Source organism: Hordeum vulgare, chromosome 1H (genome assembly GCF_904849725.1).
Source record: "Hordeum vulgare subsp. vulgare chromosome 1H, MorexV3_pseudomolecules_assembly, whole genome shotgun sequence".
Lineage (NCBI taxonomy): Eukaryota > Viridiplantae > Streptophyta > Magnoliopsida > Poales > Poaceae > Hordeum > Hordeum vulgare.
The window spans coordinates 78,138,625-78,155,443 of NC_058518.1; positions in this window are offsets into that span (position 1 = coordinate 78,138,625).

The window sequence follows — 16,819 nt, forward strand, 5'->3', positions numbered from 1 at the left end:
CTAAGTTTTGTGTTGAAAGTGTGATGATCATCATTATTGGAGCATTGTCCCATGTGAGGAAATAAAAGAGGCCAAAGAAGCCCATAAAAAAGAGGCCAAATAGCCCACCAAAAAAATGAGAGAAAAAGAGGGAAGGGACAATGCTACCACTTTTTCCACACTTGTGCATTTTGAGCACCATGATCTTCATGATTGAGAGTCTCTCGTTTTGTCACCACCATATAGCCAGTGGGAAATTCTCATTATATAACTTGGCTTGTATATTCCAATGATAGGCTTCCTCAAAAATTGTCTTAGGTCTTCGTGAGCAAGCAAGTTGGATGCACACCCACTAGTTTTCTTAAAGAGCTTTCACTTACTTGTAGCTCTAGTGCATCATTTGTATGACAGTCCCTACGCACCCACATTGATATCTATTGATGAGCATCTCCACAACTCATTGATATGCCTAGTTAATGTGACTATCTTCTCCTTTTTGTCTTGCAACCTCCACCATACTCCACACCATATATAGTGCTATAACCATGGCTCACGCTCATGTATTGCGTGAGAGTTGAAAATGTTTGAGAAAGTAAAGGTGTGAAACAGTTACTTGGCCAATACCGGGGTTGTGCATGATTTAAATTCGTTGTGCAATGATGATAGAGCATAGCCAGACTATATGCTTTTGTAGGGATAACTTTCTTTTGGCCTAGTTATTTTGAAAGTTCATGATTACCTTGCTAGTTTGCTTGAATTATTATTGTTTCCACGTCAATAGAAAACTATTGTTTTGATGGATCTGAACATTCACGTCACATAAGAGGAATTACAAAGGACACCTATGCTAGGTAGCATGAAAGCATCAAAAATTCATTCGTATCACTTCCCTACTCGAGGACGAGCAGGAGTTAAGCTTGGGGGTGCTTGATACGTCTCAAACATATCTATAACTTTTGATGGTTTCACGTTGTTATCTTGTCTTCTTTGTATGTTTTATGTACCATTTTATATCTTTTTGGCGACTAACTTATTGATTCAGGGCCAAGTGCCAGTTCCTGTTTTTCCGTGTTTTTTACTCTTTTCAGATCTGACTTTGGAACGGAGTCCAAACGGAAGAAAAACCCCGAAATGATTTTTTCCCGAACGGAAGAAGTCCAGGGAGACTTTGGGCCAGGCCAGGTGGGCCCCAGGGAGCCTACAAGGGCCCACTCCGCTACCAGGGGGAGGCGGTGGTGGGCAAGCTTGTGGCTTCCCTGGCCGCCTCCTGACCTAGGTTTTGCGCCTATATATTCCCAAATATTCCGCAAAAAATCAGGGGAGCCTCGAAAATACTTTTCCGCTGCCGCAAGCTTCCGTTTCCACGAGATCTCATCTGGAGACCCTTCCCGGCGCCCTGCCGGAGGGGACTTTGGAGGTGGAGGGCTTCTTCATCATCATCATCGCCCCTCCAATGACTCGTGAGTAGTTCACTTCAGACCTACGGGTCCATAGTTAGTAGCTAGATGGCTTCTTCTCTCTCTTGGATCTTCAATACAAAGTTCTCCATGATCTTCATGGAGATCTATCCGATGTAATCTTCTTTGGCGGTGTGTTTGTCGAGATCCAATGAATTGTGGACTTGTGATCAGATTATCTATGATATATATTTGAGTCTTTGCTGATTTCTTATATGCATGATTTGATATCCTTGTAAGTCTCTCCGAGTCTTGGGTTTTGTTTGGCCAACTAGATTTATGATTCTTGCAATGGGAGAAGTGCTTGGTTTTGGGTTCTGCCATGTGGTGACCTTTCCCAGTGACAGTAGGGGCAGCAAGGCACACATCAAGCAGTTGCCATCAAGGGTAAAAAGATGGGGTTTTTATCATTGGTTTGAGATTATCCCTCTACATCATGTCATCTTGCTTAAGGCGTTACTCTATTCTTATGGACTTAACACACTAGATGCATGCTGGATAGCGGTCGATGTGTGGAGTAATACTAGTAGATGCAGAAAGTATCGGTCTACTTGTTTCGGACGTGATGCCTATAGAAATAATCATTGCATAGATATCGTCACGACTCTGCATAGTTCTATCAATTGCTCGGCAGTAATTTGTTCACCCACCGTCTACTTGCTTTCATGAGAGAAGCAAATAGTAAATACTACGGCCCCCGGGTCTATTCACATCCATCGTTTACAACTTTGCTTTTATTTTGCTTTGCTACTTTGTTACTTTCAGTTCTCACTTGGAAAACAATCTATAAGGGATTGACAACCCCTTCATAGCGTTGGGTGCAAGCTTTTGTGTTTGTGCAGGTTGGCGAGATACTCTTCCGCCCGATTGATACCTTGGTTCTCAAACTGAGGGAAATACTTACTGTCGCTGTGCTACATCACCCTTTCCGCTTCGAGGGAATACCAACGTGCCGTAGTAGGATTATTTCTGGCACAATTGCCAGGGGTACACATCAAACATCATCCACCTGCATGTCGCCCTCACTATCCATAGACTCATCCCCGCCATCAACAGAATAGCCACCCGGACCCTTGGTCCAATCCGGCACCTTGGTCCGATCCGGACAGGCACCCCAACCGGACCTCTCCACGTCGTCCGAAGCGTGTGTGGCAGGAGTCTCCTCGGACGTAGCCTGAGGAACCGGAGTCTCGTGGGCCGAAGGCACCTCGACCCGAGGCTCGTCCTAGACCGGAGTCTCATGGGCCGAATGCCCGTCCACCTGAGGCTCCTGGACCGGAGTCCCCGTAGCCTCCTCCGCAAACGGGTCCACCATAGTATTCATCTGCTCGGGTGAATGAGCTGGTGGTGGTGGCGAGGACGGTGCAACAGTCCGCCTACCTCTTCCGCGGCCACCACCTCTCCCTGTACGCTTCCCCTTCTTCCCTACCCGACCAGCACCTCTCCCAGTGGGCAATGCCGCCGATGAAGAAGCACCTGCGGGTGGTGTCGTCAGACTATCTGCCAAGGCTCTACGGAGAGATAGGGGTGGAATGGAAGTACCACCCCTCGTGTGGGCTGCCGAAGAAGAACCCGTCGAGCGATCTAGACCCGCGCCCACCATCTTTCAACACCTGCTGACCTGCCATGATAAAGATTATAAGAAATTAGTACAACATAAAAAAATTGAATAACTGACATGAATAATAATATGTACATATGTAATTTAATTTGGGAATCTTACAAACTAATAATCATCATCAAGAAATGCATCATCATCATCAGTATCACGCATGTCTTCATGAATGACGTGCTCATCGGGTTCAACGACATGAAGTTGTGGAAGGCCATTCTGTAATTGGTCAAGAATTGACAGGTCATCCGCATCAGTAACCTCTTCTAGTGCCAGCTTTGCTGGTTCCGGCTCAGGGGTGAAGTCGGATTCATTATCGCTGTCTACTTCCATGTTCTGGGGTGAAGCACAGCGGTTCTTGAAACGTTTCTTGGAAAGACGTGTTTCTTGGAAGAATTCTCCATCATATGTGTCTGGGTTAATGTGAGGTTCATAATCATGTTCATTTGGGGGAGGTGGTCTATCATGTGGCGGCACTTCATAAACAACATACCAACTTTCCAGATTCTTATCAGTTTGGCATGCCCACGGTAGATAGAAAACTTGGGTCGCCTGTTGAGCCGTAATATAGACATCGGGAACATCTAAATGGGTGTTTGGATTGATTTCGACTAGTCCTATATGTTCATGAGTCCTTCTAGTCTCCTTCGGTTGGAACCAATAACATTTGAAGACTATGACGTTTGGTGGGTTTTTAGCATAGAATTGAAGTTCATAAATTGCTTCAACTCTTCCATAATACTCGATACCACCTTCGCCGATAGCATAGACACCACAATTTGTAGATTTCCGGTCGGGCATAGATAGCTCTTTGCCAAACGTACGAAAGAGATACCCGTTGATATTGTATTTCTCAAATGAACGGACCTTATAGTCAAAACCATTAGCGGCTTGTCTCAATTCGGCATCCATAGGCTCTGAATTAGCCTACAAGTTTAATATGAAATGATTGTTGCATTAGCCGAAAGTTAGACCAAGAAATGAAATGGTCCATTATTGATAATTACCGTTTGTTTGAACCAAGAGATGAAACCGGGATAACCGCCTCCATGCTTTGCCAGCAGCTCATACTCTTTGACGGAATCATTTTGGATCATCGCTCCATCTGAGAATTTGGCGATGTATCGGCTGTATGAAATATCCGGGAATAAGATCAGTTCAAAGGAATTAGAAGTTACGGAAAAATGTGCTGAGAACTTACTCGATGTACGGCCGCACTTCTGTGAGGTTGTTGAAGATATACAAGAAAACGTTTCGTCATTCTTCGACATCCAACATTATTGGTTTCGAAGCACCGACTGGTACGAGCTTCCATTTGAATAGGCTGAGGTTGGATCCACCTTTTTTAGGGTCTGCATCATTGTACCGAGGCTTCGGATTATGCAAATGATGATTTTTGGCTTTGTAGTGTGCTATCAGAAAGTTTGCCACCTCCTCAGTAATGAATGACTCAGCCATCGATACTTCAATTCTACGCTTATTTTTACATTTAGCTTGAAGCGTCTTCTGCATCCTCTTAGTTGCATAGCACTAACGATTTTGCACGGGCCCACCCAATCTTGCCTTGGTCGGTAGATGTAAAATTAAATGCTGCATTGGATTAAAGAAGCCCAGCGGAAAGATCTTCTCTAACTTGCACATCAACTCCAGTGCAAACTCCTCCATGTCATCTACCACGCCAGGCGACAATTCTTTCGCACAAAGAACATGGAAGAAATAGCTCAGCTCCGCCAGTACTAGCCATTCATCCTCAGGAATAAAGCCATGTAACATCACCGACATTACCCGGTCAAGTCATATGTGCCAATCATGACTCTTGAGACCAAAGATTTTAAATTTTTCAAGACTCGCTCCCCTCTTTAGATTCGCCGCATACCCATCGGGGAACATCAAGTGCATTTTGACCCACAAGATAATTTCCCTCATAGCTGGCCTTCCAAGTTTGAACCAGGCCTTTGGCTTCGACCACTTCTGCTTTCCTTTGCCTTCTCACATGTTTTGTAACGATCTGTGACATAGTGTCTCTTGATCGACTCTAGCCTTAGTATTATCCTTTGTCTTTCCATCTATGTCGAACAATGTACCAAAAATAGCCTCTCCGATATTCTTTTCAGTGTGCATCATGTCGATATTGTGTGGAAGAAGGAGGTCAAGTAAGGAAGATCCCACAAACATGGCTTGTGAGTCCAGGCGTGTTTTGAATTATACCCCTTGAAATACCCTAGACGCTCTAGATCAGGCTCGAGGGCGTTTAACTGATCCAGGATCTGTTGGTCTGTCAACGCAGGTGGTGCCAAGTTTTTGACAACTTTACCTTTGGTAAAGTTCTTCTTGTCTTTTCTAAACTGATGGTCAGGATCCAGGAATTGTCTATGCAAGTCAAAGCAAGAATACTTCTGACCCTCATGCAACCAATGAAACTGAAGAGCTGCCTTGCATGTGGGGCACGGGAACCTTCCATGCACACACCATCCAGAGAATAGCGCATACGCCAGAAAGTCATGCATAGAGTACATGTACCACACATGCATTTTGAAGTTTTCTTTTCTAGCGGCATCGTATGTCTTGACCCCATTATCCCAAGCTTCTTGCAATTCATCCTTAAGCGGCTGCATGTACACATTCATATTCTTCCCCGGATAATTGGGCCCTGGAATTATCAACGTCAGAAATATGTTCTTTCTTTGCATAATTACATTAGTGGAATGACAAATACAGGCCAACTATTGTATTAGGTTGCCGTCATACCAAAGTTATTAAAACCATCCGTGGCGATGCAGACTCGAGGATTCCTTGGATCTGCCGCTTTATCCTGATGCAATCCATCGAAATGTTTCCACACTCCCCCATCCGATGTGTGTACCGCCATTTTATTCCCATCCGAATCTAGTTCGGTTCTTTTGCCCATTTTGTGCCATGTCATCTGTATGGCTGTCTCTTTGACCATTAAAAGACGTTGAAGCCTTGGTATGATTGGCATATACCAAAGAACACTAACTGCAATTTTGGTCTGCCTCTTCTCACCCATACCGTTGTCTACCACAAGATACCTACAAGACTCGCAATTGGGACAATAGTCCAAGTGTGCATACTCCTTCCTAAATAAGACACATCCTTTCTCACATGCATCTATCTTCTCATAGGGCATCTTAAGTACACGAAGTATTTTGTCTGACTGGTACAGGTTTGCAGGCATGACATGGCCTTTGGGTAGAAAGCGTCCAAATAGTGTCATCATCGCGTCGTAGCATTCTCTTCCCAAGTTGAACTGAGCCTTTGCTACCTCTTGAGCTTGCGTTGGTTTTTCCCTTGAAGAGGAAAGGGTGATGCAGCACAGTAGCAGTAAGTATTTCCCTCAGTTTGAGAACCAAGGTATCAATCCAGTAGGAGTATGAAGGCAAGTCACCAATGTACCTGCGCAAAAATAAACAAACTTGCACCCAACGCTATAAAGGGGTTGTCAATCCCTTCACGATTAATTGCAAGGTGAGATCTGAAGGTGGAAAGTGCAACAAAGTAAAAGTGTAGAGTTGAAAATATGATGTGAAGTAGACCCGGGGGCCATAGTGTTCACTAGAGGCTTCTCTCATGATAGCAAATATTACGGTGGGTGAACGAATTACTTTTGAGCAATTGATAGACTCGCGCAAAGTCATGATGATATCTAAGGCAATGATCATACATATAGACATCACGTCCGAGACAAGTAGGCCGATACTGTCTGCATCTACTACTATTACTCCACACATCGACCGCTATCCAGCATGCATCTAGTGTATTGAGTTCATAACAAACAGAGTAACGCCTTAAGCAAGATGACATGATGTAGAGGGATAAATTCATGCAATAGATATAAACCCCACCTTTTTACCCTTGATGGCAACAACACGATGCGTGCCTCGCTACCCCTTCTGTCACTGGGTGAGGACACCGCACGGTATGAACCCAAAACCAAGCACTTCTCCCATTGCAAGAATTATAGATCAAGTTGGCCAAATGAAACCCACAACTCGAAGAGAATTACAAGTATACGAAATCATGCATATAAGAGATCAGCGGAGACTCAAATAATAATCATAGATAATATGATCATAAATATACAATTCATCGGATCTCGACAAACACACCGCAAAAGAAGATTACATCAGATAGCTCTCCATGAAGATCATGGAGAACTTTGTATTGAAGATCCAAGAGAGAGAAGAAGCCATCTAGCTACTAGCTATGGACCCGAAGGTCTGTGGTGAACTACTCACGCATCATCGGAGAGGCAATGGTGTCGATGAAGAAGCTCTCCGTGTCCGAATCCCCCCTCTGGCAGGGCACCAGAACAGTCCCCAGATGGGATCTTGCAAAGACGGAAGCTTGCGGCGGTGGAAAAGTATTTTCGTGGCTCTCTCTGGCAGTTTTACATTTTTGGCGAATTTATAGGCGGAAGAAGTAGGGCAAAGGAGCCACGGGGGGCCCACAAGCCTGGTAGGCGCCCCCCGAGGCCGCGGCTAGGGGGCTTGTGGCCTCCCACGGAGTCCTTTGCCTTGGTTCTCAAGTTCCCTGTGTATCTTCTGTTACGGAAAAAATCATTTGAAAGATTTTATTCCGTTTGGACTCTGTTTAATATTCTCCTGTGAAAAGGGTCAAAAACACGGAAAAAACAGGAACTGACACTTGGCACTGAGTTAATAGGTTAGTCCCAAAAAAGATATAAAATGCATACAAAACATCCAAAGTTGACAAGATAATAGCATGGAACCATCAAAAATTATAGATACGTTGGAGACGTATCAAGCATCCCCAAGCTTAACTCCTGCTCGTCCTCGAGTAGGGAAGTGATAAAGACTAATTTTTTGATGTGGAATGCTGCCTAACATATTTGTCCTTTGTAACTTCTTTCTTGTGACATGAATGTTCAGATCCGTAATATTCAAAACAATAGTTTACTATTGACATGAAAACAATAATACTTCAAGCAGACTAGCAAGGTGATCCTGAACTTTTGAAATAACAAGGCCAAAGAAAGTTATCCCTACAAAATCATATAGTCTGGTTATGCTCCATCATCCCCTCACAACGAATTTAAATCATGCACAACCCCGGTATTGGCCAAGTAATTGTTTTCGCACTCTTACTTTCTCAAACTTTTTCAACTCCCACCAATACATGAGCGTGAGCCATGGATATAGCACTATAGGTGGAATAGAGTGTGGTGGAGGTTGTGAGGCAAAAAGGAGGAGATGGTCACATTGACTCGGCGTATCAAAGGGCTATGGAGATGCCCATCAATAGATATCAATGTGAATGAGTAGGGATTACCATGCTACGGATGCACTTAGAGCTATAAGTGTGTGAAAGCGCAAGAGGAAAACTAGTGGGTGTGCACCCAACTTGCTTGCTCACGAAGACCTAGGGAAATTTTCAGGAAGCCCATCATTGGAATATACAAGCAAGTTATATAATGAATATTCCCACTAGTATATGGAAGTGTCAAAACGAGAGACTCTCTATCAAGAAGAACATGGTGCTATTGTGAAGCACAAGTGTGGAAAAAGATAGTAGCATTATCCCTTCTCTCTTTTTCTGTCTATTTTTTTGGATGGGCTCTTTGGCCTCTTTTTTTCTCATTTTTTTGGTGGGCATCTTTGTTCTTTTTAATTTCCTCACATGGAACAATGCTCTAATAATGATGATCATCACACTTTTATTTACGCACATCTCAATGCTTAGAGAAATGATGACTCTAAAGGAAATGCCTCCGGCAGTGTACCGGGATGTGCAACGATCTAGCTTGGCGTATGACGTTGAAACATCTCGCTAGCTATCTTACGATCTTGCAATGGAAATATGTAAGTGACAGCACAAGTCATGAGATGGAAGGGTGGGAGTTGCATGGCAATATATCTCAGAATGGCTATGAAAATGCCATAATAGGTCGGTATGGTGGCTGTTTTGAGGAAGGTATATGGTGGGTTTGTGCACCGGCGAAAGTTGCGCATCACTAGAGAGGCTAGCAATGGTGGAAGGTGTAAGTGCATCTATACCATGGACTCACATTAGTCGTGAAGAACTCATATACTTATTGTGAAAGTTTTATTAGTAATCGAAACAAAGTGCTAAACGCATACTCCTAGGGGAAGGGTTGGTAGGTGTTAACCATCGCGCGATCCCGACCGCAAGACAAAGGATGACCATCAATAAATCAATTATGCTCCGACTTCCTAACATAGCGGTTCACCATACGTGCATACTACGGGAATCACTAACTTCAACACAAGTATTTCTAGATTCACAACACCCTACTGACATAACTCTAATATCACCAAATCCATGTCTCAAAACTCATTGTTAGGAATCAAACTTCTCTTACTAATCAATGCACTTGAATATGGAAGTTTTTATTATATCCTCTTTGGATCCCTATCATCTTTAGGACTACTTTCATAGCACAAGCCAACTACCAGGTTACTCAGAGAGAGCACTCTCAAAAAGATATAAGTGAAGATCGAGAGTTGTTATTTCTCCAAAATATGACGCTGTCGTGCTCTAAAAAGATCTAAGTGAAGCACTAGAGCAAAGTTATCTAGCTCAAAATATATAAGTGAAGCACATGCGAGCTAAATTGCCTAACTCGAAAAGATATAAGTGAATCTCAATGAGTATTCTAGCAAATTCACGATGAGTGCATGTCTATCTCAAAAAGGTGTGCAGCAAGGATGATTGTGACACAACAAAAAGAAAAGAATCCTATAATACACGACGCTCCAAGAAAAATATTGCTCCAAGTAACGTTACCGATGGATTGAAGACGAAAGAGGGGATGCCTTCCCGGGGCATCCCCAAGCTTAGGATTTTTTGTGTCCTTGAATTTGGCTTGGGATGCCTTGGGCGTCCCCAAGCTTGAGTTCTTTCCACTCTTTATCCCATTGTCCATGAGAACATCACCCAAAACTTGAAAACTTCAGAACACAAAACTTAAACAGAAACTCGTGATGTCATTAGCATAAGAAAACAAACCACCACCTCTTTAGGTACTGTAGCAAGCTTGATTTATATTTATATTGGTGTTATATTACTATATTCTCACTTTTCCATGGCTAGTACCCCCCCCCCCCGATACTATCCATAGTTTCATGAAAATAAGCAATCAACACAACAAAAACAAAATGTGTCAAAAAGAGACCAGTGTGTAGCAATCTGTATACTTCGTATACTTATGGTATCTCAAAAATTCTGAAACATTATGACAATTAGGGAAATTGGAATATCAACCAGCAGAAAAAAGAATCAACTCAAAAGATCTTTCTCGATAGGAATTAAAAATAATTTCGTGAGCGTAAAGTTTGTGTCTTTTTCAGCAAGATCAAACAACCATCACCAAGACTAGTCCTAAAGGTTTTACTTGGCTCAAACACAAAAAGAAACACAAAAACACAATCATAACAGAATTATGATGGACACAACAAAACAGAAAGCAAAAAAGCAAAGATAAATTCATTGTGTTGCCTCCCAACAAGCGCTATTGTTTAACGCCCTTAGCTAGGCATAAGGCGATAGAGTCAAGTATCGTCGTCTTTGGTGCTCAAACCATAAGTATCCCTCATCATGGATTCATAAGGAAATCTTATTTTCTTTCTAGGAAAATGTTCCATGCCCTTCTTTAATGGAAATTGAAATCTAATATTCCCTTCCTTCATATCGATGATAGTACCAATAGTCCTAAGGAAAGGTCTACCAAGAATGATGGGACATGTCGGATTGCAATCAATATCAAGCACAATGAAATCCACGGGAACATAGTTCCTATTTGCAATAATAAGAACATCATTGATCCTTCCCATAGGTTCCTTAACATTAGAATCTGCAAGATGCAAATTAAGAGAGCACTCATCAATCTCATTGAAGCCTAGAACATCACATAAAGACTTTGGAATAGCGGAAACACTAGCACCCAAATCACACAAAGCATTGCATTCATAGTTTTTAATCTTGATTTTTATAGTAGGTTCCCACTCATCATGAAGTTTTCTACGAATAGATATCTCCAACTCAAGTTTCTCTTCAAGAGATTTCATCATAGCATTGACAATATGATCGGTAAAGGCCTTATTTTGGCTATAAGTATGTGGAGAGTTTAGCATGGATTGCATCAAGGAAATACATTCAATCAAAGAGCAACTATCATAATTGAATTCCTTGAAATCCAAAGTAGTAATTTCATTACTACTCAAAGTTTTGATATCCTCTACTCCACTTTCAGTGCTTTTAGCATCAAGATAGATAGACTCCGAATCATTGGGGCGTTTCTAACCAGAGTGGATTCATATCCAGCCCCATCATCATTAGGTTTGACATTAGAAAACAAGGATTCAATGGGAGTCACACCAAGCACTTTAAGATCTTCGTGATTCTCATCATGAGAACACGCCTTTTTAAGCCATTCATGTCTAGCACGAACTTGGGCGGTTCTTTCTTTACTCTCATTCATGGAAACATGCAATGCTTTGAAAGTTTCATCCATATTAATCTTGGGAGGAGCACATGTCAATTTCAAAGCATCAATATCAAGAGATATTCTATCAATAGTCCTAGCCAAGTCATCAATTTTGAGCAGTTTTTCTTCTATGGACGCATTGAAAATCTTTTGCGAGTTGATAAACTCTTTAATATTACTCTCAAGATCAGAGGGTAATTTATTGTAATTTCCATGAGCATTGTTGTAGGAATTGCCAAAGTTATTAGAGGAATTACTAGGAAAAGGCCTAGGAATAAAGTTACCCCTAAAAGTATTGTTGTTGCCAAAATTATTCCTACCAACAAAATTAACATCCAAGCTCTCATTGCTATTCTCAATAAAGGAAGAGAAAGGCATATCATTTGGATCTAGAGGAGCACCTTTACTAGCAAACAATTTCATTAACTCATCCATCTTAGCACTCAAAGAGTTAATTTCTTCTATAACATGCACTTTTTTACTAGTAGGTGACCTTTCAGTGTGCCATTGAGAATAGTTTGTCATGATATTGTCTCGGAGTTTTGTGGCTTCTCCTAATGTAATTTCCATGAAAGTACCACCGGAGGCGGAATCCAAGATATTTCTAGAAGCAAAATTCAAACCAGCATAGAAGATTTGTATAATCATCCAAAGACTCAAGCCATGAGCGGGACAATTTCTAATCATCAATTTCATTCTCTACCAAGATTGTGCAACATGTTCATGATCTAGTTTCTTAAAATTCATGATATCATTACAGAGAGAGATAATCTTAGTCGATGGAAAATACTTGGATATATAAGCATCTTTACACTTGTTCCAAGAATCAATACTATTTTTGGGCAAAGATGAAAACCAAGTTTTTGCTCGATCTCGTAATGAGAACGAAAATAGCTTCAATTTAATCACATCATTATCCACATCTTTCTTCTTTTGCATATCGCATAACTCAATGAAGGTATTAAGATGGGATGCGACATCTTCACTAGGAAGGCCAGAAAATTGCTCTTTCATAACAAGATTCAACAAAGCAGCATTGATTTCATATGATTCCGCACTAGTGGCGGGAGCAATCGGAGTAATAATAAAATCATTATTATTAGTATTCGAGAAGTCACACAATTTGGTGTTTTCAGTCATGGTGACTTCAGCTAGCAGACAAGCACACAAGCAAACAGAAAGCAAGCGAGAGAAAAGGGCGAACGACAAAGGCAAATATTTTTGTAGTTTTTTCAGAAGTGGGGGAGAGAAAAATGAGAGGCAAAAGGAAAAAAGGTAAATGCAAGAGATGAGTTTGCGACAGTTACTTGGACAAGCTTCACTTAGAATAGTCCCTGGTGCCACAAATTGACACTTTGAAGGAAGACTATTCTTGACTCGATACTCCCTGACAACGGCGCTAGAAATTCTTCTTGCTACCTCTTGAGCTTGCGTTTGTTTTTCCCTTGAAGAGGAAAGGGTGATGCAGCACAATAGCAGTAAGTATTTCCCTTAGTTTGAGAACCAAGGTATCAATCTAGTAGGAGTATCAAGGCAAGTCACCAATGTACCTTCGCAAAAACAAACAAACTTATACCCAACGCTATAAAGGGGTTGTCAATCCCTTCACGGTTAATTGTAAGGAGAGATCTGAAGGTGGAAAGTGCAACAAAGTAAAAGCGTAGAGCTAAAAATATGATGTGAAGTAGACCCGGGGGCCATAGTGTTCACTAGAGGCTTCTCTCATGATAGCAAATATTATGGCGGGTGAACGAATTACTGTCGAGCAATTGATAGAACCCGGGGGCCAAAGTCATGATGATATCTAAGGCAATGATCATACATATAGGCATCACGTCCGAGACAAGTAGACCGATACTGTCTACATCTACTACTATTACTCCACACATTGACCGCTATCCAGCATGCATCTAGTGTATTGAGTTCATAACAAACAGAGTAACGCCTTAAGCAAGATGACATGATGTAGAGGGATAAATTCACGCAACAGATATAAACCCCACCTTTTTACCCTTGATGGCAACAACATGATGCGTGCCTCGCTACCCCTTCTGTCACTGGGTGAGGACACCGCACAGTATGCACCCAAAACCAAGCACTTCTCCCATTGCAAGAATTATAGATCAAGTTGGCCAAACGAAACCCACAACTCGAAGAGAATTACAAGGATACGAAATCATGCATATCAGAGATCAGAGGAGACTCAAATAAAAATCATAGATAATCTGATCATAAATCCACAATTCATCGGATCTCGACAAACACACCGCAAAAGAAGATTACATCGGATAGATCTCCATGAAGATCATGGAGAACTTTGTATTGAGGATCCAAGAGAGAGAAGAAGCCATCTAGCTACTAGCTATGGACCCGAAGGTTTGTGGAGAACTAATCACGCATCATCGGAGAGGCAATGGTGTTGATGAAGAATCCCTCCGTGTCCGAATCCCCCCTCCAGCAGGGCACCAGAATGGTCCCCAGATGGGATCTTGCGGAGACAGAAGCTTGCAGTGACGGAAAAGTATATTCGTGGCTCTCTCTGCCAGTTTTAGATTTTTGGGGAATTTATAGGCGGAAGAAGTAGGGCAAAGGAGCCACGGGGGGCCCACAAGCCTGGTAGGCGCGCCCCCCATGCCGCGGCTAGGGGGCTTGTGGCCTCCCCGGAGGTCCTTTGCCTTGGTTCTCAAGTTCCCTGCGTATCTTCTGTTACGGAAAAAATCATTCCGAAGATTTTATTCCGTTTGGACTCCGTTTAATATTCTCCTCTGAAAAGAGTGAAAAACACAGAAAAACAGGAACTCGCACTTGGCACTGAGTTAATAGGTTAGTCCCAAGGAAGATATGCATACAAAACATCCAAAGTAGACAAGATAATATCATGGAACCATCAAAATTATAGATACGTTGGAGACGTATCAGCCTTTAGAGCCATTACTTGTGCAATGGCATCCAGCTCACAAAGCTCAGTGTGCTCGTGGAGAGGATGTTTTGAAGACTCCAACATTTCATAGAAGGCCTTTGCAGATTCTTCCATCTCATCTTCCGAATCCCGAGCATCATCAAAGTCTTGCACCATGTCTTCGATCCCGATACCATGCTCGTCGGTGCGACGACGAACCACCTCAACTCTGGTGCGTTGTATAGACTCACCATGAAATTTCCAAACCGTATAATTAGGCTTAAAACCCCTCCTCTGCAGGTGTTTAATCATTACAACCTCTGTCCTCTTTTTATAGTTGTCGCATTCAGGACAAGGGCACCAGTTTGTTTCCTGGCCATTTGCAGATGCGGCTTTCACAAACTCCTTGGTTTTTAGAAACCATTCTTTCGTCATCTCTTTCTGACTAGGGTGACCGGTGTACATCCACGCACGATCACTCATCTTGCCTAGTTACTAAACATACAAGAAATATATTTATATATAATTCAGCATATATATTCATCAGTTAATCAAGTTCGCCAGTTTTATTACGTCCATGCAACCTACACGCTAATAGGTAAAGATAGGTCCTAATCCCACCCGAGTATGTGTAGATTGGGTTCGTTTTCCCATGCTCTGCTCCAGATCCAACGCAAAATTTCGACAGCACCTGCCCGCTGTTCTCCTGATACACGTCTATGCAATAAACAGAGATGATGTGTATTCGGAGAACAACAGGGAGGCACTCACGAAATTATGCATGGGATCCGGAACAAAGAATATGAGGAAACAACCCAATCTACACATACTCGGGCTGTCCATGGATAATGTTGGACAATTCGAAAGAATCACGGTTATAAATATATGCAAATGCATGCATATTTATAACTGTAACCCTTTCGAACAGGAGACGCATACTGGTCACGCATACTGATAAATTAATTTACATATATCAAGCAAGTTTCATCCGAACACCGACACAGAGCACATGAAGGGGCAAGGAGGAGATGACATTTGTACTCACCCACGAATACAGGGACGGAGCTTGTAGAACGCACGGGGAGGTCTTCACACAGCAGACCTCATAGCGACGAGACAACTGTCACATGTAAATCCACCCGATCAACACAAATATTTTGTGTTCACCAATAAAATCGAAAAATATATGACCTAACACAAATATATGACCTAAAAAATGAGCCGGAAAGGTTTCGGGCTTTTTGCAAAGGCGAATCCATAAAAGGTGACCCTTGCAAATGGTCCTTAAGTGCTAGTTGGAAGAGGGACAAAAATTGTGTGATGGTAATAACTTTTTTGTGATTTCTACTCTTATTCCTTCATATTGTTTGTCATGATAATAAACTTCAGATTTTGTGCCCTTTTTTGCTGCAGGCTGTGAAGCATCAAACCGGGCACATTTGTAGTTTAGCGAGTGGAAAAGTGACAAGTATGACAACTCAATCTTGGGTGACTGATAGGACAGCGCCTATGTTGAAGAAAGATCCAACCATTGGTGTTGTGAAGATACTGAGCAGCGTCAGGGCTTTAGGCTACATTGCTTCCACAAGTAGTAGCTCTGGACCTGTCACTAGGAGCCAAGCTATAGCTCAAGCTGCAACTCCACCCCCGAAGTCTCCAGCAAAAGGGAAGAAGAACAAAATGACTCCGAAGAAGAAGAAATTAAGTGAACCGTGATCTTGTTTGTGGCTGTCATTGAACTCCCTTCTATTGATGTGTATGTCAGGTGAAAAAACGAAGCCGCACTCATTTGTCAATCCATTTTTCAATACATAGCTAAACATAGCTAACTAACCTAATAAACTAAACCGAAGCCGCACTCATTTGTCAATCCATTTTTGGTTTGAAACATTAGCTAAACCGAAGCCGCACTCATCTGTCAATCCATAGCTAAACATAGCTAACTAACCTAATAAACTAAAGAACTAACCTAACTAATTTAACATAAATAAAAAAAGGGAAAAAAATAAAAATAGGAGCGGCCGGCCGGCGGGGGGGGGGGGGACTCACCGGCGGGGGCGGCTGGGGCATTGTGGGCGGGGGAGGGGGGTGGCTGGTGGCGGGGACGATGGGGCGTTGGGGGCGGTGAGGCGGCGGGGAGGACGGGCGCATCGGGGGCTGTGGTGCGGCGGTGCGACGAGGGTGGTGGACACGTTGGGGGCGGCGGGGCGCGAGGGACGGTGGGGCGGCGGCGGGATAGGGCCGGTGGGGTGACGACGGCGGTGGACGCGGGGGTGGCGGCGGTGGGCGTCGGGGAGAGAGGGGAGTGAGAGTGGGGGTGGGGGCGACGACCATTAGGGGAGAGAGGGGTGTGGGGGTGGGGGCGACAGCCGTTAGGGCATGTACCT